The sequence below is a fragment of the Hordeum vulgare genome, chromosome 5H (genome assembly GCF_904849725.1).
Source record: "Hordeum vulgare subsp. vulgare chromosome 5H, MorexV3_pseudomolecules_assembly, whole genome shotgun sequence".
Lineage (NCBI taxonomy): Eukaryota > Viridiplantae > Streptophyta > Magnoliopsida > Poales > Poaceae > Hordeum > Hordeum vulgare.
The window spans coordinates 491326541-491351830 of record NC_058522.1 but is presented as its reverse complement, the minus strand read 5'-3'; positions in this window follow the sequence as shown (position 1 = coordinate 491351830).

Here is a 25290-nt window from a genome sequence, read left to right as displayed (position 1 = left end):
CTGGAAGAAAATCTTCAAGTCTCATCAGAATCCTCAAGAGTTCAATCTCATCAGCAAAATCCTCAGCTGAAGAAAATGGAGGATGACAGAAAACAGAAGGGAGGAAAGAAACTTGAGCAAAACACAGCTGCAGATATCCCTGAGGATATTTACTTGGACTATTGCACGCCTGATGAAAATGAGACAATGGTCAAGAGAAAGATACGGCTGCAGAAGATAGAACGCCGATAGGCGAAGGAATGGAAGGAATACAGGTTTGTGACTCCCAAGTATGCGAAGAAATTCGCTCTGAAGCCCCCTGGCAGACGGGCCCCACTTGAGGATCATCAAGTAGCACATCCCTCAAGCCTCAAGACCATTGATGACTATCCAGATGAGAAGGAAAAGCATCTGGCTAAGCTCAAGAAGCAGGCAGAAACTGCAGTGAGGAAATTCAATGAATCCTCAGCTGATGCCTCAGCTGCTGCTACCTCCTCTGCAGCTGAGACTTCTGGTTCGGAAATTCCTCAAATGCAGTCTGTACCGTCAAAGCCAAGGGCTCCAAAGCCTCAAGAGAAGTCTTCTCAGGCTTCAGCCACAAAACCTTCAGCACTAAAACCATCAGCACCAAAACCCTCAGTGCCAATCTCCTCAGCTCCAAAATCCTCAGCTCCACCTCCAAAGCCTCAAGAGAAACCAGTACAGAAGAAAGTCATGAAGCCTATGACCGCCAGCTCCAGCTCCTCACTCCCAGCTGCAACCAGCTCGGAGACAAAGTCTTCACCACCTCCTGCGAAGACTCAGGTATCTGCTGAACGGGCACCTCTGCCAAGCCCCGGCAAAATCATCACCGTCCCATCTGCATCACAGGGCAGTGATGAATTTGATGGTCAAAACCTGCAAGCCATCATCAGAAACAAGCAGGAAAGAGTAGCTCAAGCATCAGGCAGTGCCATTCCTCTGGCAATGGACCCCAAGGTCCTCCTTGACTACATCAACATCTGGTATGAGGACCCAAACACTCCACTAAGTTTCAAAAGGAAAATTTCTTTGAAGAACGCATGTACTTCATTGGAGAGAACCCCTACGACAAGCCTCAAATGAGGCATCTGAAGTTTTGGACTAGGACTCAGATGAATTACCATGCCTCTGTCCTATGTGGACGAAACAAGATATTCCAGCACAGGCATATTCCTCATGTTGAACTTGAAGCAATACCGTGTCTAGAGCCAGTCCTCAGTGTACTCCATGATGCTGGTTTACTCCCTATGTGCTCTGACATCTCTGACTGGAACAGCGAGCTAATTCTTCAGTTCTATGCCACTCTTCACATATCCGGCAACCCTGAAGACATTAACACTTGGGTGTTTCATTGGATGTCACAAAACACTCACTACAAGGCTCCTGCTACTGAACTCCTCCGAGAACTGCCTGTACCAATTCCCTCAGATGAGGCTGTGAAGCTTTATGGTGAGCGTGAGCTGCCCAATGGGATAACGGAAGTCCTCATGAAGCCTTTGGCTGAAGGAAAATCTCCGAGAACAACCTTCCTCGTCCACGAGCTCAAGTACACACCCAAATCTGTTTACAGAATCCTCTGCAGTGTGCTCGCGCCGATCAAAGGCCATGATGATGAAGAAGATGTCGTAGGCCTCATGAAGAATATCCTCTTCAACATCATTCATGGTATTCCTATAAACATCCATGATTTCTTCTTGAGGACTTTGGCTGACAATGCTATGTGTCCTTTTGATCACAAGATATATGCCCCATGGATCATGAGATTCATCAGGACAAGGACAGGCATCAACTTCCACGCTGATTTCCAAAACCATGTTGGTTATATGCCTCCTATCCGGGTCAACAAGAATACTTTCGAGTCCATTGAAGGAAAAGGCAAATCCATGATTGAAGAAGGCAGTAGGCCCCTTGATGACCAGTTCAGAGAGCCAGAAGCTTATTCTTCATGGGATGATACTGAGACTCGTCCGGCAAGCCCCGTTCCTCCTCGTGTGATGAATACCAGAGAGCTCCTCCCCAGTCTTCACCAGAAGGTGGATCGCAACCACAAGTGGATCAAACGCCAGTTTGTTGCCATTGTGAAAACCCTCACTGAAACACAGAACTCTGTGAAGCTCAACCATCACTATCTACATGAGGTTTTTGATCGCACCTGGGCTACGCTTGCACATCTGAAGACTCAGACTAAGCTTGAAGAAATGGACTTTGAACGAGACTTTGAATGGTCGTGGCCTCCCAAGAAGAAGTTCAGGCCTATTCCAGTTCCAGACCTTGAAGATGGCTCCTTTTCTTCATTCCGCACTGCTGAAACTCATGAAGAACAGCTCGACACTGCTACCTGTCCAAGGAAGAAGACTACTCCCAAGAAGCATCATGACTCTTCCTCAACCGCCTAGAAGTGAAGTCTTCACGGGCGTTAGTCCTTAGTTTGTCCCTTTTTGTCACTTGATGACAAAGGGGGAGAAACTTGAGAGTTAGTCTTCAAGCGGGATATTTTTGGGGCTTATGAACTATATTTAAGTTACAAACTCTTGGCTCTTCTGAAGTTTTTTATGTAATGAGTTGTAACTTAAGCCCGATGGTACTCTGACGCTTTTGAACGTTTTTCTTCGCATGCTTATTCCTCAAGTTTTAATGCACGCATGCTGGAATTCGTCAGATACCATTTGTCGTCATGCATTTTCATTTTGTTCATATGATATGTTACATGTATGCATGATTTACAAGACTCAGGGGGAGATCTCCATGATATAAATCATCAATGTGCACTTGCTGTGAAAAGCAAAATCCTCAAGATATGCACATCTTCAGGGGGAGTCTCTCTGAATCTTGATTTCAAATTCCTCAAATGAGTATTTACTCTTCATATTTTTGATCCCTGTTGAAGACTTAACCTAATTGTCATCAACCACCAAAAAGGGGGATATTGTAAGTGCATCTAGTGCCCCTTAGTGATTTGGTGGTTTGAAGACTTATAGGTTAAGTATCTAATGTGTTTATGAGTGTACACAGGATCTATAAGTCATTGAGGATTTTGAGATATTTGAAGAATATCGACCCCTAAAAATGTATATCTTCGATTGAAGAAATTGGCCTGAAGCTGAAGAAATGAATCGCGAGGAATCTGTGATGAAATTGATATTCCTCATGAAGATACTGATATTAAGGAATCCGGTGTGTCCTGAAGAAAATCACTCTGAAGAATTTGAAGCATGAAGATTAACACTTTCTGTTTTATTTTCTTCGCATTTGAGTAATAGGAACACCGTACTGTTAAAGGGGGTCGAAGTTACACTTTGGAATGAATTTCCTCATGATGCTCAACCCAAGCCTAATCCTACCAAAAGCCTCAAGTGAGGAATACGAGTGACATGAGGACTCTCACAGTTGAGGGTTCCGACCATTTCGATAGCCACGCCAAGTCATTGGTCTTATCCACTCCAACGGTCATATAATTTAAGGGCATTAGTGTCAAATCATGTCGGGATGCTCCCAAGGTATAAATAGCCATCCCCCACAACCACTAGCTGGTTGGCTGCTCCGTTAGAAACTGACACTTGCCATAAGAGCAACCCAATTCCTCAAGAGTCTTCGAGAGTAATTCATCAGTGAGGAAATACACCATACACCGAAACCACAAACCAAACCTAGTGATTGAGCATCACTGAAGAAGTTGTTCCTGTGTGGGACTGAAGCCTTTTACCTTTGAGGACTGTGCATCCTCTAGACGGTTAGGCATCATGGTCTAGAGCTTTCCAGCAGTCAATTGTGGATCGCCGGGTGACCAAGTTTGTGAGGGTTTGGAAGTCTGCCCTGAAGACTTACCACGAGTGTTGGGTGAGGACTGTGTGTCCTTAGCTCAAGGAGAATACGGTAGGGACTGTGTGTCCCGGGACTGTGTGTCTTTTGGTTTCAATACCAAGCCGCTCCAAACCAGATCTACGACTGTCACAGCTATTGGAACTGGGTCATCAGCGACTGTCTTCACTGAGAAACGGGTTCAAATTCCTCAACTCCTTACTTTCCTCGTATTATGTGTTGATGACTTCCACTGCGACTGTTTGAAGAATTTGCTGAAGACTTTCTCTGAATTTCCTCAACCCCAAATTCTTCACATCAGTTAATCCTCATCTATATTCTGCGTGCCTGCTCACAGTGCAATCTGTTTTCACATTCTTCACTCTGAATAACTGCTGTTGTGAAACTTTGCACTTCTGATCCTTTACTGTTTCCGCTGTAAGTTAGTCATCATTGAGGAATTTCCTCAAAAGGAATTTCCTCAGTGATGAAATTCTAAAAATCTCCTATTCACCCCCCTCTAGTCGATATAACGCACTTTCAAGATTATCTCAGGATCGACAGAGAATTCATAATCCTTATCGGTGATAAAGATAGGTGAAGTGGCAAACTTCGGGTCTTATTTCATCTTAGCTTCCCGAGATTTTTCCTTCCACTTGAGAAGTAATTTCTCAGCGTCATAGGCATCCTTACACGCAAGAAAATCCTCAGCTATCTCTCCCTCCATAACGTAACCCCCAGGTATATCAGGCAATTCATATCTAGGAGAGCTAGATCTAGCAGGAGCAAAAGCAGGTTCTATCTCAATAGTATTGGCAGTATCAGAAGCATCACAAGCATTGGCAGTAACTCTGGCAATATGAGCATCAAGGAACACTCCTAGTGGACCATCAGGAAAAATAGTATCTCTAGCAGTATCAAGCATAGCATCATCAGGCATAGCATCTCTAGCATCATCAGGCAAAGCAGTATCAAGCATAGCATCTCTAGCAGTATCAGGCATAGCATCAGGCATAGTATCAAGCATAGTATCATCAGGCATAGTATCAAGCATAGCAGTATCAGGCATAGCATCAAGCATAGCATCTCTAGCAGTAGCATCATAAGCATCATCAAGCACAGGCGACATATCAAGATTTCTAGCAGGAGGTGATGTCGCAAACTTACTCATAATTGAAGGTGAATCAAGTGCAGAGCTAGATGGTAATTCCTTACCTCCCCTCGTAGTTGAGGGCAAGACTTTGGTTTTTGGATCCTTCAGATTCTTCATAATGATCAGCAGATATAAATCCCAAGTGACTCAGAGAATATAGCAATACCTCCCCGGCAACGGCGCCAGAAAAATGCTTGATGCCAACCGTTCTTCCCCTTTGCAACGGCACCAGAAGAATGCTGCTAGCACTCTCCGGCAATCGAAACTGGAAGAATGTTGTTGACGGCCCACAAGCGCATGGGATCGCAACAGTTTTCGAGGGTAGAGTATTCGACCCAAATTTGTTGATTCGCACGACGGGAGGTGAGAGAATACTCTCAAGTATTAGCAGTTGAATTGTCAGATTCAACCACACCTAAAAGATTAGTATCTGCAAGCAAGGTAGTAACAGCAAAGTAGCGAGTAACGACAGTGGCAAGGAACAACGGTAGTGACAGCAGTAGCAAGTAGCAACAGTAGCAAGCGACAGTAGTAGCAACAGTAGCAGCAGAGTAAGACAAGTAACGGCAGTAGCAACAGTAGTAGCAGCAGGAGAGCAAGACAAGTAACAGCAGTAGCAACAGTAGTAGCAGCAGCAGGACAAAACAAGTAACAGAAGTAGCAACAGCAATAGGACAAACTCGTAGGCAATGGGTCGGTGATTTGTTTGGATGATATTCATCATGCAACAGTTATAACACGAAGAGATATGTGTCTAGCTCCCGTTCATCAATGTGATGTAGGCATGCATTCCGTGTGTCGTCATACGTGCTTAGGGAAAAGAACTTGCATGACATCTATTGTCCATCCCTCCCGTGGCAGCGGGGTCCAAAAGGAAACTACGGGATATTAAGATTCTCCTTTTAATAAAGAACCGGACCAACGCATTAGCACTTGGTGAACACATGAACTCCTCATACTATGGTCATCACCGGGAGTGGTTCCGGTTATTGTCACTCCGGGGTTGCCGGATCATAACACATAGTAGGTAACTACAACTTGCAAGATCGGATCTAAAACACACATATATTGGTGACAACATAATAATTTCAGATCTGAAATCATGGCACTCGGGCCCTAGTGACAAGCATTAAGCATGGCAAAGTAGTAGCAACATTAATCTCAGAACATAGTGGATACTAGGGATCAATCCCCATCAAAACTAACTCGATTACATGATAGATCTCATCCTACTCATCACCGCCCAGCGATCCTACGAATAGATTACTCACGAACGACGAAGAGCTTCATGGAATTGGAGAGGGAAGAAGTTTGATGATGACGATGACGAGGATTTCCCCTCTCCGGAGCCCAAGACGGACTCCAGATCTGCCCTCCAGATGAAGAACAGGTTGTGGCGGCGCCTCTGTATCGCAAACGCGATGAAAACTTCTTTTTTTTCTGGGATGAAAGGGGACTTATAGACCTGAGATTGGGGCGGCAGAGCCGTGTGGGCCCCACAAGGCTGCCCACCGCCACCAGGGGTGGTGGTGGCGGAGCCAGGGCTTGTGGCCCACTGGCCCACCCCCTCAGGTGGAACTTGGCGCAGATATTTTTTATATTTTCCAAAACTGCTCCCCGTAAATTTTCAGGACGTTTGGAGAACTTTGATTTCTGCACAAAAATAACACCAAGGCAATTCTGTTGAAAACAGCGTCAGTCCAGGTTAGTTCCATTCAAATCATGAAATTAGAGTCCAAAACAAGGGCAAAAGAGTTTGGAAAAGTAGATACGATGGAGACGTATCAGCAGGTCACAGAGGAAAAGGTGGAAGCTGGCTTGAAAAGGATAGATGCTATGGAGGAAGACCAAGAAGTTACCTCTCGCTTGCAACCTAGAGCCATGTTGGAAGAACTTTAGGGCTCAGCAATTCTGAATTCGGTTATCCCTCCTAATGCTAAATTTCTCACTTATGAAAATATGAAAAAGAGTGTTGCCTTTCCCCCGCAGCAATGGAACATCCATTGGTCACGGGAGCTCTAACTGTCACTGGAAAACTCCACAAGGAAATAATGGATCTCAGACGGCAAGATAATAAGCTTGAGGAGGAGAATCTCATTCTAAGGGGCATCATCACCAAGAATATAAAACCACCGCCTCTGAAGGAAGAGAACTGAACATATGGATATGGGCACTCCCCTTGGCTTGTGCCAAGCTTGCGGGAAGTGCCCCGGTATCGTGTCACCATCACACCTTTTTACTTTTTTGTTTTCTTTTGTTTTTCTTCATCCGATCTTTTTAGTTATATCTTGATATAGTAGAATAAAGTTTTAGTGTGATCTAGTTTTCATTTTTCTTTTTGTTCCCCCTATGTAAGCAAGTCCAAGAGTTATATAATAAATAGTAGTTTTGAATTGAGGGCTTTGCTTGCTTGCTATGATCATGAGAAAAAGAAATATAAGAAGTATGGAATAAAAGCAATAGCACATCCATAAAAGCAATACACACAAGGTATTCCTCCGGTGTCAGTGAGTTACATGATCTCATGGTCATAGGAATGAATACTTGACACGCAGAAAACAATAGCAACAAAATGACACGATCACATGCTACGTTCATAGTTTGGGTCTAGTCCATCACATGATTCTCCTAATGATGTGATCCTGTTATCAAGCAACAACACTTGTCTATGGTCAGGAAACAATGACCATCTTTGATCAACGAGCTAGTCAACTAGAGGCTTACTAGCGACAGTGTTTTGTCTATGTATCCACACATGTATTTGATTTTCCAATCAATACAATTATAGCATGGATAATAAACGATTATCACGAATAAAGAAATATAATAATAACTAATTTATTATTGCCTCTAGGGCATATTTCCAACAGTCTCCCACTTGCACTAGAGTCAATAATCTAGTTCATATCACTATGTGATTTTAACGAATCCAACACCCATATAGTTCTGGGGTCTGATCACGTCTTGCTTGTGAGAGAGGTTTTAGTCAACGGGTCTGAACCTTTCAGATTTAAGTCTCCTTTACAAATCTCTATGTCATCCTGTAGGTGCTGCTACCAATGTGCCTTGGAAATTTTCCAAATGACTGCTCTACTTTACGAATCCGTTTTACTACTCAGAGTTATTCGGATTAGTGTCAAAGCTTGCATCGATGTAACCCTTTACAACGAACTCTTTAACCACCTCCATAATCGAGAAAGATTCCTTAGTCCATTAGTTACTAAGGATAACTTTGACTGCTGTTCAATGATTCAATCCTGGATCACTCTTTGTACCCCTTGACAGACTCATGGCAAGGCACACATCAGGTGTGGTACACAGCATGGCATACTTTAGAGTCTTACTCCGGTGTCAGTGAGTTACATGATCTCATGGTCATAGGAATGAATACTTGACACACAGAAAACAGTAGCAACAAAATGACACGATCACATGCTACGTTCATAGTTTGGGTCTAGTCCATCACATGATTCTCCTAATGATGTGATCCCGTTATCGAGCGACAACACTTTTCTATGGTCAGGAAACCTTGACCATCTTTGACCAACGAGCTAGTCAACTAGAGGCTTACTAGGGACACTATTTTGTCTATGTATCCACACATGTATTTGAGTTTCCAATCAATACAATTATAGCATGGAAAATAAACGATTATCATGAACAAATAAATATAATAATAACTAATTTATTATTGCCTCTAAGGCATATTTCCAATAGGATTGTGGGGTGTAGAGATGGCCCGCTAGATTGGTGGCGGCTATGGTTATGAATGTCGAGATTCGAAACCCTAACACACTGAGTTAAAGCATCAAAGGGTAGGTTTAGGCGTGTTATGCAAAAAGGCAAGGTTGTGGGATGAGCGAGGGTGTTATCGGGATCTCGAGTGCGGGGATGAGACTGAGCATAGGAGAAGAAATATCATTAGAGATGGAGCGTAGGTGGAGGATGAGAGGGAAATGGCGGCCGAGAGGCGGAGAGGAGGAGAGGGTGGGCTAGGGTAATTTGGGGCATTTTTTATAGGGGAGTGGTTGTGGGAAAACGCATTTACTTGTTTCTTTTTTGAGAGGAAAAACGCGTTTGTTTGTTGTAAGCACAAGAATCCATGTATTAATTCCTTTTTCTTTTTCTCTTTGCACCGAACATGTATCTTTTATTGGTGCCAGCTTGGAATATATGCAAAGGGAATGGTGGAGAAGATCCTATGATATGAACGTCCCCTAGTATTTGATTACTAAGAAAACAAAAGTATGTTCGCATGAATCACAACCCGAAAAGGCTATCCTAAGGAAATCCCCCCGCCTCGCTCTCCCTGGTGACTCGGGGGCGAGCCATAGCGCCGCCACTCACCCACCCCCTCCCCTCTCTCGTCTCGCCACCGCGAGAGGTTCCGGCCAGCGAAGCTCGGCTAGACCTGGGGACGGCAGTGGCGGGGCACTTCTTTGGCGGGCGTTTGGAGGCGGGGCGACTCGCTCTCGAGCACAGGGATGGCGGTAGTTGCCATGACGGAGCTCGCTGCGGTGGATGGTGTTCTTCAAAGGTTGCGGCTGATGACCCACAAGTATAGGGGATCTATCGTAGTCCTTTCTATAAGTAAGAGTGTCGAACCCAACGAGGAGCAGAAGGATCTGACAAGTGGTTTTCAGCAAGGTAATATCTACAAGCACTGAAATTATCGGTAACAAGTAGTTGTGTGGTGACATGATTCGTAGCAAGTAGCAAGTAACAAAAGTAACAACGGTGCAGAAAAGTGGCCCAATCCCTTTTGTAGCAAGGGACAAGCCTGGACAAAGTCTTATAGGAGCAAAAACGCTCCCGAGGACACACGGGAATTTCTGTCATGCTAGTTTTCATCATGTTCATATGATTCGCGTTCGTTACTTTGATAGTTTGATATGTGGGTGGACCGGCGCTTGGGTACTGCCCTTACTTGTACAAGCATCCCACTTATGATTAACCCCTCTCGCAAGCATCCGCAACTACGAAACAAGAATTAATACAAAGTCTAACCATAGCATTAAACTAGTGGATCCAAATCAGCCCCTTACGAAGTAACGCATAAACTAGGGTTTAAGCTTCTGTCACTCTAGCAACCCATCATCTACTTACTACTTCCCAATGCCTTCCTCTAGGCCCAAATAATGGTGAAGTGTTATGTAGTCGACGTTCACATAACACCACTAGAGGAAAAAAAAACATACAACACATCAAAATATCGAACGAATACCAAATTCACATGACTACTATTAGCATGACTTATCCCATGTCCTCAGGAAAAAAAGTAACTACTCAAAAAGCATAATCATATTCATGACCAGAGAGGTAATGAGTAGCATCAAAGATCTGAACATAAATTGTTCCACCAAGTAATCCAACTAGCATCAACTACAAAGAGTAATTAACACTACTAGCAACCTTACACATACCAATCGGAGTCGCGAGACGGAGATTAGTTACAAGTGATGAACTAGGGTTTGGAGATGATATGGTGCTGATGAAGATGTTGATGGTGATGAGTCCCCTCCGATGAGAGGAGTGTTGGTGATGACGATGGCGACAATTTCCCCCCTCTGGGAGGGAAGTCTCCCCGGCAGGATCGTCCTGCCGGAGCTCTAGATTGGTTCTGCTCAAGTTCCGCCTCATGGCAGCGGCGGTTCCTCCCGAAAGCTTCCTCTTCATTTTTCTGGGACGAAACCCTCCATATAGCAAAAGATGAGCGCCGGAGGGGCAACACGGGGCCCACAAGCCACCCAGGCCCGGCCAGGGGGTAGATCGGGCCTGGCAGGCTTGTGGCCTCCTGGTGGCGCCCCTCTAGTACTTCTTCCACCCAGTATATTTCAAAAAATCCAAAATAATTCCCCATTGATTTTCACGGCTTTTGGAGTTGCGCAGAATATGTATATCAAACTTGCTCCCTTTTCAGACCAGAATTCCAGCTGCCGGCATTCTTCCTCTTCATGTAAACCTTATAAAATAAGGGAGAAAAGGCATAAGTATTGTACCGTGAAGTGTAATAACATCCCATAAAGCGATAAATATGAACATAAAAGCATGATGCAAAATGGACGTATCAACTCCCCCAAGTTTAGACCTCGCTTGTCCTCAAGCGGAAGCCGAGATCAACAAATATGCCCACATGTTTGGAGATAGAGGTGTCGACAAAACAAGATACGAACATGCAGGCATCATGATCATGATGAGAACAACAATATCAACATATAATCTCTCATGCTAAAGTGATAATTCCTTCACAAAGTAAAGCATGGATCAAGAGCCTTACCGAGAATTAACAACCGATAGCCTGTAGTCATTGAAGCAATTGCAATTTATCACAACATGAGAAAGAGTCAAATAAGAGCTTGTAAAGCAAATCCACATACTCAATCATCCTTTCGTTCTCTACAATTGCCACAACTCACGTGGTACTCATGAGATCAAAGTTTCAGTCAGACACAGAGAAAGATAGGGGCTTATAGTTTTGCCTCCCAACTGCTTACCTCAAGGGTAATGTCCACAATAATAATTCATGAATACTTACTTCCAAGTTGACATATGAATATAGATCTTTCCCTAGCATATGACGTTAGCCAAGATAAAGGCGAAATAAGGAATTGGTGAAGATCACCATGACTCTTTCAAGGAAAAAAAGTAAAGGTACACGAAAGGCCATTAGCAGAGGGAAGCAGAGGTTGTCATGCGCTTTTGAGGTTTGGATGCGTGTCCTCTTAGGGCGGAGGAACGTCACTTTATATTGCCTCCTGTGATAAAGAACATTATTATGCAGTCGGTCGCTTTTATGTCTTCCTCATCATAGGTTCGTACAAAGCTTATTTTCCACACACTAATAGATCATACATATTAGGGAGCAATTTTTATTGCTTGCAATGATGACAACTTACTTGAGGGATCTTATTCAATCCATAGGTAGGTATGGTGGACTCTCATGGCAAAACTAGGTTGAAGGTTTGTGGATGCACAAGTAGTATCTCTACTCGGTGTGGGAGTTTTGGCTAATATGAGGTGGAAGAAATTGTCACATGCTAAGGGATCTCTAATCATATAACATTGTTCGGAACCAAGCAAACACAATTCGTTATGTTGTCTTCCTTGTCCAACATCTACTTCTAGGCATGTAATAGTTTAGTGAGTGTTCACAATCATAGATGGTGTCAAAGATGATATATTTATATGTGAACCTCTCCTTATTTATCACTTCCTGTTAATTGCAACAATGACCAAGGTCTACGTTTGTCTACCCTCAACAAGTTTCAATCATCATTCTTTTATATGTGAAGCCATCACTTCCCATAAGATCATTACATGATTTTTCATGCTTTTGTTCTATTCTCAACATTCTAATCGAGGCAACAGGCAAAGCCCTTCAACTAAGACACTCTTTATTATATGGCTCACGAGCTCGAATACATTGGGGGTGACACAAAGCAAAACTCAAGCCTAAAACACTAAGACATTTATTCTACTAGAGAAAGAGAAAACTGAAAAGGAACAAACTAAAACAAAGGTAAAGGCAAAAGATGTGATGGTGATACGATACCGGGGCAACTCCCCCAAGCTTGGCACAAGCCAAGGGGATTGCCCATACCCATGCTTAGTTGTCTTCCTTTGGAGGTGATGGTGGTGGAGTTGTTGCAGAGGTCTTGAGCTTGTTTAATTTCCACTTGAGCATAAAATTCTGCTCCCTCAAATCATAATTTTCCTCTTCAAGCTTCAACACCCTTTGGCATAATTCCTGCTTACTCTCCTACAAGAAATGAGAAGGGATAAACAAAGTCTTAGGCTTCTTCCTTGAGTCAGGGAGGCTCGACTTTTTGAACTCCACATGTGTGTGTCCAGGTTGAGGTAGAGGAGCCTCCTCTTCATCATAACTTGTTTGTTCCCTCCCCTTGGGATCATAATCTTCTTCCTCATCAGTGGTCCGGCCATAAGGATCCAAGTCCCCATAGACCTTGGGGTCAGCAAGGTAATATGCCACATAGCTCTCCCCCTCTGAATCTTGAGAAGACATCTTGCCCTAATTCTGCGGCAGAAAACAGGCTCGAAACGAAAACAGAGGAAATCTGCGTGATACGAGGATCAGACCTTTCAGGAGAATATATAATTATTTTTTCCAGACTAGAAGGAGTACTCTACATGGAAACGGAGTCCGGGAGGCACACGAGGTGCCCACAAGACACCCAGGCCCGGCCAGGGGGTAGGTCGGGCCTAGCAGGCTTGTCGCCTCCTCGTGCACTTTCTGGACTATTTTAAATTTTTCTATTTTTATAAAAATTCCAAAACGGAGGAAAATTGCTACGGGAAATTTTTTGGAGTCGGTTTACTTAACGAATCACATACCTCTTTGTTTTCGAAGTCTGAAACAGGATGATAAATATCCCTTATGTACTCCTCCGGAGTTATGGTATTGATAATATTGCTTTCAACATTTATGGGAGTACCTGAGATATAATTCTTGATTCTCTGCCCATTTACAACTCTCGGACAATTACCTTCCGTCTTGTTGATCTTGATAGCACCAGAACGATATACTTCCTCAACAATATAGGGACCTTCCCATTTAGAGAGAAGCTTGCCTGCAAAGAATCTTAAACGAGAATTATATAACAAGACATAATCACCTACATTGAACTCACGCTTTTGTATCCTCTTATCATGCCACCTATTAACCTTTTCTTTGAACAACTTGGCATTCTCATATGCCTGAGTTCTCCATTCATCAAGCGAGCTAATATAAAATAACCTCTTCTCACCAGCAAGTTTGAAATCAAAGTTGAGCTCTTTGATTGCCCAATAAGCTTTATGCTCTAGCTCAAGAGGTAAATGACATGCTTTACCGTACACCATTTTGTACGGGGACATGCCCATTGGATTCTTATAGGCAGTTCTATAAGCCCACAGTGCATCATCGAGCTTCTTAGACCAATTCTTTCTAGACCTGTTGACAGTCTTTTGCAGAATTAGTCTAATCCCTCTATTGCTTAGCTCAACTTGACCACTGGACTGAGGGTGATAGGGAGACGTAATTCTATGGTTGACATCGTACTTAGCAAGCGTTTTACGGAAAGCACCATGGATGAAATGTGAACCACCGTCGGTCATTAGATATCTAGGGACTCCAAATCTAGGGAAAATAACTTATTTAAGCATCATGATAGAGGTGTTGTGATCAACACTACTAGTGGGGATAGCTCCTACCCACTTAGTGACGTAATCAACAGCAACTAGGATATGAGTATACCCGTTGGATTTTGGAAAAGGTCACATATAATCAAAGCCCCAAACATCAAATGGTTCAATGACAAGTGAATAGTTCATAGGCATTTCCTGACGTTTACTGATATTACCTATTCTTTGACATTTGTCACAAGACAAGACAAACTTACGGGCATCCTTGAAGAGAGTGGGCCAATAGAAACCTGATTGCAATACCTTGTGTGCAGTTCTATCTCCTGCATGGTGTCCTCCGTAGGCCTCGGAGTGACGCTTCTGTAGGATCTGTCCCTGTTCATGTTCAGGTACACAACGTCTAATAACACCATCTACTACGTCCTTATAAAGATGAGGATCATCCCAAAAGTAATGTCTCAAGTCAAAGAAGAATTTCTTCTTTTGCTGGTATGTGAAACTGGGTGGTATATATTTGCCAACGATATAATTTGCATAATCAGCATACCATGGTGTACTACGTGAAGTATTGATGACATTCAATTGCTCATCAGGAAAGCTATCATCAATAGGTTATGGGTCATCAAGAACATTCTCCAACCTAGACAAGTTATCTGCTACGGGGTTCTCACCACCCTTCCTATCAACAAGATGCAAATCAAATTCTTGTAGCAAGAGAACCCATCTGATAAGTCTAGATTTAGCGTCTTTCTTCTCCATGAGGTACTTAATAGCAACATGATCAATGTGAATAGTGACTTTGGAATCAACTATGTAAGACCTGAACTTTTCACATGCAAACACGACTGCTAAAAATTCCTTTTCTGTAGTAGCATAGTTTCTTTGGGCATTTTCTAGAGTTTTACTAGCATAGTGAATAACATTCAACTTCTTATCAACTCTTTGCCCTAGGACAGCACCAACAGCATAATCACTAGCATCACACATGATTTCAAAAGGTAAGTTCCAATCAGGTGGTTGAACAATAGGTACATTTATCAAAGCCTCCTTAAGTATTTCAAAGGCTTCCTGACAATCATCGTCAAAAACAAAAGGGATATCCTTTTGCAAGAGATTGGTAAGGGGCCTAGAAATCTTAGAGAAGTCTTTAATGAACCTTCTATAGAAACCAGCATGACCAAGGAAACTTCTTATACCTTTGATATCTGTGGGGTATGGCATTTTCTCGATTGCATCAACCTTAGCCTGATCGACTTCAATACCTTTTTCAGAAATTTTATGTCCTAAGACGATGCCTTCATTAACCATAAAGTGGCACTTCTCCCAATTCAAGACAAGATTGGTATCTTTACATCTCTGCAAGACTCGATCAAGGTTGCTGAGGCAATCATCAAAAGAAGACCCGTAGACACAGAAGTCATCCATGAAAACCTCAACAATCTTTTCACAAAAGTCGGATAATATAGTCATCATACATCTTTGAAAGGTGGCAGGTGCATTACATAAGCCAAAAGGCATACGTCTATAAGCAAAGGTACCGAAAGGGCAAGTGAAAGTGGCTTTCTCCTGATCAGCTTGTGCAACTGGTATTTGGGAGAAACCAGAATAACCGTCTAGAAAGCAGAAGTGTGTGTGTTTAGACGGTCTTTCTAGCATTTGGTCGATAAAAGGCAGAGGGTAATGATCTTTCCTACTGGCTTTATTCAATTTCCTAAAATCGATCACCATCCTATAGACAGTAATAATCCTCTGTGGGATCAATTCATCCTTATCATTAGGGACAACGGTAATACCTCCCTTCTTAGGGACGCAATGCACCGGACTCACCCAATCACTATGAGAAACAGGATAGATAATACCCGCTTCCAGGAGCTTTAGTATTTCTTTTCTTACTACCTCTTTCATCTTAGGATTTAATCTCATTTGATGATCAGCAACTGGCTTGGAATCAGGATCAGTTTTAATCTTGTGCTGACATAGAGTGGGACTAATGCCCTTAAGATCATCAAGAGTATATCCAATAGCAGCACGGTGCTTCCTCAGAGTTTTTAGTAACTTATTTTCTTGATGTTCTGAGAGGCTAGCACTAATAATAACAGGATATATCTCTTTTTCATCAAGATAAGCATACTTAAGAGTATTAGGCAACTGTTTAAGCTCGAACACAGGATCACCCTTTGGTGGGGGTGGATCCCCAAGCAGTTCAACAGGCAGATTATTCTTAAGGATAGGATATTGTTCTAAGACAACTCTATCTATCTCATCCCTTTCATCCATATGCATATCATTTTCATGCTCAAGCAAGTATTGCTCTAAGGGATCAGTAGGAGGCACGGCAATAGAAGCTAAGGCAATAGTTTCATCCTTACTAGGCAACTCCTTTTCATGAGGTTGTCTACCAAACATGGAGAAATTGAACTCGTGTGACACACCTTCAAAGCCAACAGTGACAGTTTGCTTCTCACAGTCAATATGAGCATTGACAGTATTGAGAAAAGGTCTGCCAAATATGATGGGACAAAAGCTATCTTGGGTGGTAGCAAGAACGAGGAAATCAGCAGGATACTTCGTTTTACCACACAAGACTTCAACATCCCTAACAATTCCCACAGGACGGATAGTATCTCTATTGGCAAGCTGAATAGTGACATCAATAGGTGCAATCTCGTCTTTAATTTCATCATATAAGGATTGAGGTATTGCACTAACACTAGCACCCACGTCACATAAACCATGATAGCAATGATCTCCTATCTTAACAGAAACAACAGGCGTGCCAACAACATGCATATGTTTGTATCTAGCGTGAGATTTAGCAATTCTAGCAGCATCTTCACAGAAGTGAATATTATGCCCCTCAACGTCGTCGGACAGAAGATCTTTGATAATAGCAATGCTAGGTTCAACTCTAATTTTCTCAGGGGGTGTAGGTGTTCTAATGTAGCCTCTATGTATCACAGTTGAAGCTTTAGAATGATCCTTTATCCAAACAGGGAAAGGTGGTTTCTCAATGTAAGCACTGGGAACAACAGGATCCTTAAAGGCAATGACTCTCTCTTCAACTGGATTGGGTTTAACTACATTGACTTCTAAGGGAGGATAATATTTAAACCACTTCTCTTTGGGGAGATCAATATGAGCAGCAAATGATTCACACAATGAAGCTACTATCTCAGAGTCAAGTCCATACTTAGCGCTAAAGTCACAAAAAGTATTTGTTTCAACAAAGGATTTAACGCAATCAAACTTGAAATTCATACCTGACTCCTTACCTTCATCAAGCTCCCAATCTTTAGAGTTGCGTTTAATTATCTCCAATAAATTCCATCTGAAGTCAATATCTCTCTTCATAAAAGAACCGGTAGAAGAAGTGTCAGGCATGGTGCAATCATCATGAGAAAGCCGAGCATAGAAGTTCTGAATGATAATTTCTCTCAAGAGCTCATTGTTGGGGCATGAATATAACATTGATTTAAGCCTCCCCCAAGCTTGAGCGATGCTTTCTCTGTCCCGAGGCCAAAAATTATAAATATAATTCTGATCACGATGTACTAAATGCATAGGATAAAACTTTTGATGAAATTCCAATTTCAACCGATTGTAGTCCCATGATCCAGTATCATCACATAGCCTATACCATGTCAACGCCTTATCCCTCAAAGATAAGGGAAAGACCTTCCTATTGACCTCATCGCCTAGCAAACCTGCAAGCTTAAATAAACCACAAACTTCATCTACATAGATTAGATGCAAGTCTCGATGTGATGTTCCATCTCATGTAAAAGGATTAGCCAGCAGTTTCTCAAGCATACCCGAAGGAAATTCAAAGAAAATATTTTCAGTAGGTGCAGAAGGTTGAGGAGCAACTCTTTGTGCTTCCGTTCGAGGTGAAGATACCCCGAACAAGCCCCTCAAAGGATTAGTTTCCATAGTGACAAGTCACAATAAATTTCAGCACACAATATGAATGTTTCCTTACCAATTTCCACTTACCAAAGGCGCTTCACTCCCCAGCAACGACGCCAGAAAAGAGTCTTGATGACCCACAAGTATAGGGGATATATCGTAGTCCTTTCGATAAGTAAGAGTGTCGAACCCAACGAGGAGCAAAAGGATCTGACAAGTGGTTTTCAGCAAGGTAATATCTACAAGCACTGAAATTATCGGTAACAAGTAGTTGTGTGGTGAGATGATTCGTAGCAAGTAACAAAAGTAAGAACGGTGCAGCGAAGTGGCCCAATCCCTTTTGTAGCAAGGGACAAGCCTGGACAAAGTCTTATAGGAGGAAAAACGCTCCCGAGGACACACGGGAATTTGTGTCATGCTAGTTTTCATCATGTTCATATGATTCGCGTTCGTTACTTTGATAGTTTGATATATGGGTGGACCAGCGCTTGGGTACTGCCCTTACTTGGACAAGCATCCCACTTATGATTAACCCCTCTCGCAAGCATCCACAACTATGAAAGAAGAATTAAGACAAAGTCTAACCATAGCATTAAACTAGTGGATCCAAATCAGCCCCTTACGAAGCAACGCATAAACTAGGGTTTAAGCTTCTGTCACTCTAGCAACCCATCATCTACTTACTACTTCCAAATGCCTTCCTCTAGGCCCAAATAATGGTGAAGTTTTATGTACTCGACGTTCACATAACACCACTAGAGGAAAAAACAACATACAACACATCAAAATATCGAACGAATACAAAATTCACATGACTACTATTAGCATGACTTATCCCATGTCCTCAGGAACAAAAGTAACTACTCAAAAAGCATAATCATATTCATGATCAGAGAGGTAATGAGTAGCATCAAAGATCTGAACATAAACTGTTCCACCAAGTAATCCAACTAGCATCAACTACAAAGAGTAATTAACACTACTAGCAACCTTACAGGTACCAATCAGAGTCGCGAGACGGAGATTGGTTACAAGTGATGAACTAGGGTTTGGATATGAGATGGTGCTGATGAAGATGGTGATGGTGATGAGTCCCGTCCGATGAGAGGAGTGTTGGTGATGACGATGGTGACGATTGACCCCTCCGGGAGGGAAGTTTCCCCGGCAGGATCATCCTACCGGAGCTCTAGATTGGTTCTGCTCAAGTTCCACCTCGTGGCGGCAGTGGCTCCTCCCGAAAGCTTCCTCTTCATTTTTTCTCGGATGAAACCCTCCATATAGCAAAACATGAGCGCCGGAGGGGCAACAGGGGGCCCACAAGCCACCTAGGCCCGGCCAGGGGGGTAGACCGGGCCTGGCAGGCTTGTGGCCTCCTGGTGGCGCCCCTCTGGTACTTCTTCCGCCTAGTATTTTTCATAAAATCCAAAATAATTCCCCGTTGATTTTCACAGCTTTTGGAGTTGCGCAGAATTGGTATCTCAAACTTGCTCCCTATTCAAACCAGAATTCCAGCTGCCGACATTCTTCCTCTTCATGTAAACCTTATAAAATAAGAGAGAAAAGGCATAAGTATTGTACCGTGAAGTGTAATAACAGCCCATAAAGCGATAAATATCAACATAAAAGCATGATGCAAAATGGACGTATCAGCGGCTCGCCTCGGCCGGCTCTAGCCAGGTGGCATGGTGGAGGCGGCTCGGCGTCCTCGGGCGCTCGTCTCGGCCATGGTCTTGACGCGGTGCGGCGAGGCTGCTCGGCGTGCCCTTTCACGGGAGAGCACTTCCACGCCTTGTTCGACGGCTGGCAGCGGAGATCCGGTGGCCAGGGGCACAGATCCGGTGGGTGGCTCCTCCCGCGGAGTCTTCAAGCATGTGGTGGCATGGGTCTGGTGGCCAGGGGCCCAGATCCGGTTGGTGGCTCCTCCGGCGGCAGCTCCAGGCGCAATGGGTGGATCCAGTGGACTCACTACCTTGGTTTTCTGTACTGGACTCATTGGGGTGGGGTGGCAGCCCCCCTCCCCTCCCGTCCACTGCTTGCTGGCTTCTTCTGGCCTGCCTATGTGGGCCACGGGCTGCATTGCAGTGGTGCTGCTCGACTTCGTCGGTGGCAAGGTTTCGGTGCTCGGTGGTGGGGGTGCTCGGAGGTGCTTAGTGGCGAGGGTCCTCCACGCGTGCCGCTCGTGCTCGGCATGGTGCAAGATGGAGGTGCGTGGCTACTCTGCCCCATGACCGGTTTTGAATTTCTGTTGTGGCGCGGCTGTTGCTGGCTTTGGTGCTCGCCGTCCGAAGGTTCCAGTGGTGGAGTGCGTCCAGTCCATGAGTCGCCAAATTTGCATCCCTGTTGGTTTGGACCTGCCAAACCAGCATCTCGGTGTTAGGGTGGATCATGCTCAATGACATGGTGGCAGCTTGTCTCGGTGGCACGGCTATGTGTGGAACACGACACGCGACTAGTGGCGGTGGTTCGTCCACGCTGCTGATGTTGGGCCAGCTGGTTTGGTGTGTGGATTTGAGTATGATGCCACGCAAAAGTATGTCTCTCACCATGGTCGGAGCCGGTAGCGGTGGCATCTGTGAGCGTTGTTGCCTTCTTGACACTACTGGTAACGCTGGTGGCAGCGCTACTGCTAAGGCGCTACAGCTAAGTTGTAGGAGTAGCGGTGGAAAACAAGCGCTATTGGTAAGTACGGTTAGCAGTAGCGCTGGAAGACAACAAGCGCTACTGCTAAACCAGCATTGTCGCTAGACACCTACCATTGCTACTACTAATATCCATGCTTTCACAAATTTAATTCCCCTCGATGTATTTGTGCATTCTCTATATAGTAGTTTCATCGTATCATAATAAACATACATTATTCTCATCATATCATACACATACAGAAGTCTCATCATACCATCATCATCATCATCATCATCATCGTCATCATTATCCAATACAGATATCATCACATCTCGAAAATAGCGATACACAAGTCATGTCTCGAATAAATGCAACTGTGCGGTCATGGCACACCCACAAGTTTCATCATCTCTATCTAAACCATGACGTAATAGAGAAGAGCGATCAGTATGAGCAAGAGCGCGACTATGTAGTACTTCTTGAGGCACCGGTTTCGCTCCCTCTCTTATCGTAGCATCCACCTCAAGTAACTATTTTCCGCTTCGGCTCTGTTGTCGAACCCTCTGTGGTTAGTGCCCGGGTACCTGTTCACCTGGGCCTAAGCGTCTGGCCAGTGGTCGTACACTCCTGGAACCCTCCCAATGAATATGGCATAGCAGTCCTTCTCCATCTCTGATCTATGTACCTGCATAGCAAGTTGATGAATTCAGCGATAATATGCAACATATTGTACTTGAGAAACAGAAAGAGGCATAGTTAGAAAAATACAAGCAACCTATAGTAAACATAAATAATGAAGTTCCTCATACCCAAACTAATTAACTAGAGCGATCTATTCTAGTTCATAGGAAGATAGTAGTACTAATTAAATATACACATTGTCATCATCAATCACTCCGCCATGCCGGCGCTCCAATCTTCATAGTCAGGGAGGAAGCACCCGAGCATCATGAAAGGCTTCAGGTCCAGACGCTGAGAAAGTAGCAGTGTTCGGACATTATACCGCCTCATTGGCCCATGGTAGAACATCATTGTTTGTTCGAAGACCTCCTTCATGATCACTTGGGCAAGTTCACACTATACGTGATAAAACTCAGCTCGGATTTGATGATCCGGTGTCCTTCCTATGCTTGTGGCCCAGTTGGCAATCTCGTCATCGCTGGAATAAGCTGACATGCGAAGGCATTGATTATCCCTTATGTACTCAATCATGTGATGCATGAGGTAAAATCCATCATCCTTACTATCGTTTGCTTGTTGAATGCAGCGGAAGTCGGTCTTATGGCCGAAAGTCGGCCCTTTATTCCTGTACTTTTTCACCTTGATATATCCACCAGTAAGGCTGAAGGTTAAAATGGCACTATCGAGAACACTCTTTATGTGCGTTAATCCCTTTTCTTGATGTTCTTCGCTTCCAAGTATAGGAATGATTAAAACTTACGAAAGGATATCTGCGGATGACTTACGTGGGATGACAAGGCACGAGAATCGTTTCCTTGTCCTTATTAGCGATCATGAACTCGCCGATGTACTTGCTCGCATAGTCAAGGTGCTCTTTGCAGACTGCCAAGAAGCTCTCGTGCATATAGTACGGGTCCGAGACGTAGATATATTCTATGTTCTCGCGTCTGATGATGTAGTTGAGATACAACGCATAGATGCGGACGAACTGAAAATCCAGCTTGGTCATGTGGAACATATCGTAGATATAGTCAAATCATAGGATGAATTTATCCACGGGCCATATATCGATGTATGACCTCCCACCCAGAACCCGAGCCGTGTAAAGCGGGTATCCTGGTTTTTCTGAGATGAGAAGGCGTTTCTCTCTAGCGAGCACATCATCATGAAGTCTCCTTAGATCATTGTTCGGTATGTCCTCTAGCGCTTTCTAAGGTAGGATCGGGTGGTCGGCGACATGGGAACTCTCCGCACCTACGACGGGTATTATGTTTACCTCCCGGGGCTTCACACGCGGCAGGCTGCTTGAAGCAGCTCTGGCGCCTTTAGAGCCTTTCTCGTTGGGTCTCCTCCTTTGCTTCTTGACGGGTGGTGGTAGTTGATACGTACATTTTGCATCATGCTTTTATATCATTATTTATTGCATTATGGGCTGTTATTACACATTCTGGTACAATACTTATGCCTTTTCTCTCTTATATTACAAGATTTACATGAAAAGGGAGAATGCCGCCAGTTGGAATTCTGGACTGGAAAAGGAGCAAATTTGACATACCTATTCTGCACAGCTCCAAAAGTCCTGAAAAGTTACGGAGAACAGTTTTCGAATTTATAAAAAATAATGGGAGAAAGAAATACCAGAGGAGACCCACCAGGTGGCCACAAGCCGAGGGGCGCGGCCTACCCCCTGGCCGCGCCTTGGAGGCTTGTGGGCCCCATGGCAGGCCTCCGGTGCCCATCTTCTCCTATATGAAGGGTTTTGACCTGGAAAAAATCATATCATACCATTCGGGACGCGACACTGCCGTCTCGAGGCGGAACTTCGGCAGGACCAATCTAGAGCTCCGGCAGAGTGATTCCACCGGGGAAACTTCCCTTCCAGAGGGGGAAATTGAAGCCATCGTCATCACCAATGATCCTCTCATAGAGAGGGGGTCAATCTCCATCAATATCTTCATCATCACCATCTCCTCTCCAAACCCTATTTCATCTCTTGTATCCGATCTTTGTCTCAAAACCTCAGATTGGTACATGTGGGTTGCTAGTAGTGTTGATTACTGCTGGTAGTTGATGCTAGTTTGTTTATTTGGTAGAAGATTATAAGTTCGGAACCTTAATGATTATTAATACTCCTCTGAACATTAATATGAATATGCTTTGTGAGTAGTTATATTGTTCCTGAGGACATGGTATAAGTCTTGTTATAGGTAATCATGTGAATTTGGTATTCGTTCGATATTTTGACAATTTATATGTTGTCTCTCCTCTAGTGGTGTCATGTGAACATGACTACATGACACTTCACCATTATTTGGGCCTAGTGGAAGGCATTCTGAAGTAATAAGTAGATGATGGGTTGCTAGAGTGACAGAAGCTTAAACCCTACTTTATGTGTTGCTTCGTAAGGGGCTGTTTTGGATCCGTATGTTTAATGCTATGGTTAGATTTATCTTAATTCCTATTTCATAGTTGTGGATGCTTGCGAGAGAGGTTAATCATAAGTGGGAGGTTTGTCCAAGTAAGGGCAGCACCCAAGCGCTTGTCCACACACATATCAAATTGTCAAAGTAACGAACGCGAATCATATGAGCGTGATGAAAACTAGCTTGACATAAATTCTCATGTGTCCTCGGGAGCGCTTTTCTTTATATAAAAGTTTGTCTTGGCTTGTCCTTTGCTACAAAAAGGATTGGGCCACCTTGCTGCACCTTACTTACTCTTGTTACTTGTTACTCGTTACAAATTACCTCATCACAAAACTATCTGTTACCGATAATTTTAGTGCTTGTAGAGAATACCTTACTGAAAACTACTTGTCATTTCCTTCTGCTCCTCGTTCGGTTCAACACTCTTTACTTATCAAAAGGACTATGATAGATCCCCTACAATTGTGGGTCATCAAGACTCTTTTCTGGCGCCATTGCCGGGGAGTGAAGCGTCTTTGGTAAGTGGAACTTGGTAAGGAAAAAATTATATACTCCGCTAAAATTCACTGTCATTTGTCACTATGGAAAAGAATCCTTTGAGGAGCTTGTTCGGGGTATCTTCACCCCAACCGGAGGCACAAAAATATGCTCCTCAACCTGTTGCACGTACTGAAAATATTTATTATGAAATTTCTTTGGGTATGATAGAAAAACTGCTAGCTAATCCTTATGCGGGAGATGGAACACTACATCCTAATTCGCACCTAATATATGTGGATGAAGTTTGTGGATTATTTAAGCTTGCAGGTCTGCCCGAGGATGATGTCAAGAAGAAGGTCTTTCCTTTATATTTGAAGGAAAAGGCGTTGACATGGTATAGGCTATGTGAAGATATTGGATCATGGAATTACAACCGATTGAAATTGGAATTTCATCAGAAGTTTTATCCTATTGATAACCCACAAGTGTAGGGGATCACAACAGTTTTCGAGGGTAGAGTATTCAACCCAAATTTATTGATTCGACGCAAAGGGAAGCGAAAGAATATTCTCAAGTATTAGCAGCTGAGTTTGTCAATGTCGACCACACCTGAAAGATTAGTGTCTGCAAGCAAAGTATCATTAGCAAAGTGGTATGATAGCAACGGTGTCAGAAAAATATCTGTTGACCACAGACTATTCCTAACTTTTGTATCAATGGCGCCAGTAAAGAGCACGTGGACGGGGAACTATTCTTCCCAGGCAACGGCTCCAGAAAAGTCTTGCAACAAGTAGAAGCAAAGTAACAGCAGTAGTGACCGCAGTAGCAAGGAACAGCAGTAGTGACAGCAGCAGCAAGTAACAACAGTAGTGACAGCAGAGCAAGTAACAGCAGTAGCGACAGTAGAGCAAGTAATAGCAGTAGCGACAACAGTAGCAGCAAAGTAACGTAGCAAGGACCAGTAGTAATATACTCGTAGGCAGTGGATCGGTGATGGATGAGTATGACGGATGTGATTCATCATGTAACAGCTAAAACACGGAGAGATAAGTAACTAGCTCCCATTCATCAATCTAATGTAGG